Source organism: Euprymna scolopes, chromosome 31 (assembly GCF_053919585.1).
Source record: "Euprymna scolopes isolate OS-2025 chromosome 31, ASM5391958v1, whole genome shotgun sequence".
Lineage (NCBI taxonomy): Eukaryota > Metazoa > Mollusca > Cephalopoda > Sepiida > Sepiolidae > Euprymna > Euprymna scolopes.
The window spans coordinates 68,642,273-68,644,411 of record NC_136512.1 but is presented as its reverse complement, the minus strand read 5'-3'; positions in this window follow the sequence as shown (position 1 = coordinate 68,644,411).

Genomic DNA, 2,139 nt, shown 5'->3' with positions numbered 1-2,139 from the left:
TAATTGGAGGTTGATTGCCAGCAGCCCATTTGCAGGATGAAATTTTTTTTTTTTTTTTTTAATTTTCGCCCCAAACAAGGCAAGTGCCACTTTGAAGTAGGGGGCTACTATCGGGGTCATAATTTGCGGGGGCATTATGAAGGGAAATGAGTAGAAAGATGTTTTTTCACAATACACTTGAACTTCTGCATGTCAGTACAGTTGGGAAAGCAGAAACCCGGAAGGGAGTTCCAAAGACTTGTAGTTCTAGGGAAGAAACTATTGGAGTAAAAGGCTTTCTTACACCTAGGGATCTCTACTGTAAAGGCGTGGGACTTAGTTGCTTGTCGGGTTTGTTGGGGGTAGTCACGTCGAAGAGGTATAAGTGCTTGCAGTTCGTCAAAGAATTCACCATTAAAGTATTTGTAGAACAGGCAGAGGGATGCAACATTTCTCCAAGTAGTCTTGTCGTAATTTGTTCTGAAATCAGGCTTGTTAATGGTGTTGGCAGCACAATTTGAATGATCACACTGCAAAACGTCACTTCTCTAGCGCCAGTTAGTCATCCCCCCCCCCCAACCCCAACTGTTTGATTGTACTCACTCTAAGGAACAACTGCAAATCCTAATAAGTCTCCATCTGAAACCAGAACTTCCATAGTTATGGTGAGCTTTGCATCAATGCTAACTTTCGCTGCCGCAGTTGCACAGCAGGTAAGTGCACCTCCATCTGCAGTTAAGTGCACCTCCGTCTGCTGTGAACATGCTGATTACTTTCTTTGTCCATTACCAACTGATTGTAAGACTTGCGTACTAGCACTCGTGGGTATCCTGTGTCCACCAGAGCTTTACATAGCATTCCATTTGTGTGGACAGTCACCACTGGTAATGCCCCATTTAGGGGATGAGATTGCTGTTGAATTCTTGTCTCCTTGTCTGTTTCTCAGAAAACATTGAGCAATGTGCCTCGGACATTGGCATCACTAACATGTGAGTGTTTTGGGCGGCTTTTCACTAGCACCTCTAAATACCTTGTGTCTCAGGAAACAATTGTTTGTCCTATGATTAGATCCATCACATTTGTAAAATCTCGGGGATGCATCCGTCTCTTTCTGCGTGCATTGTGACACTTGTGAAGCTACTGTAGCATGCTGGGTAACTCCAACGCAGTTCTTCAAGATGGTACAAACTTGGGCAAGCATGCCGCATGGCAAACCTAGGTTCTCCATTTGAAAGGATGCTCGTAAGAGTCCTTCCAAATGCTCGGACAATTCAGCATTAAATGCACATTGCAAGCACCAACCTGACATGAGCCAAACAAAATTGCAAATCTGTGAAGACACCGACCGTTATACCTGGCTGAAGGTTGTATGCTGCAAATTGCTTCCATGCAGCAAAGGGGACCAAAGCAAAACACCATATACAATATTTTACTCACACAATTGATGATACACAGCATATACTGATTCGGATGACATACTCGATATGTTTTACTCAACTCCTTCTTTACCATTCAACTATTGACTACCTGGAGTCACTGTCGTCAAACAGAAGTATAAGCTCGAGGTCGAAAGCCATGATGCCAAAATAGATTATGTCTAACTTTGCCTTGAAACTAAGTAACTTGGAAAAAAAATATGCAAGAGAACTTTCAATTTGGAATGATCGTCAACACACATCCAACAGCAACGCCGATATGGACTTGACCAGTAATGTGAACATGAATGATAATGTCGACACGAACGATTACCATCCTAAGAAGCCAAGTATGAATGATCCAACCATCTTTCCAGTGGTTTTGGAAACGGATTTAATGTAGGTTTTCCATTTTAGTTCAGAGATAAAGATCAGTCTCAGAAGTTTGTTGAAACCGGATGTTTCATCGAGGCGAAAACCATTCATTTCAAGCATTTGAGCGTTGGTGGTGAAAAGACAAAAGTTTGGTTTTGAATGTATGAAAGGTTACTAACCATTTTTTTACTCGACTGTACTACACACTCCAGATTAGAGGAGAGAGAATCAGCAAGATCCTCATCTTTATCAGACTTTGAAGTGTTTCCGTCTCCATAAATCATGTTACCTTCTGCTTTATATATAACTAGTCTTGGTGCCCGGCGTTGCCCGGGTGTTTGGAAGTGTGTGTTGAGCAAAAAAAAAAGTG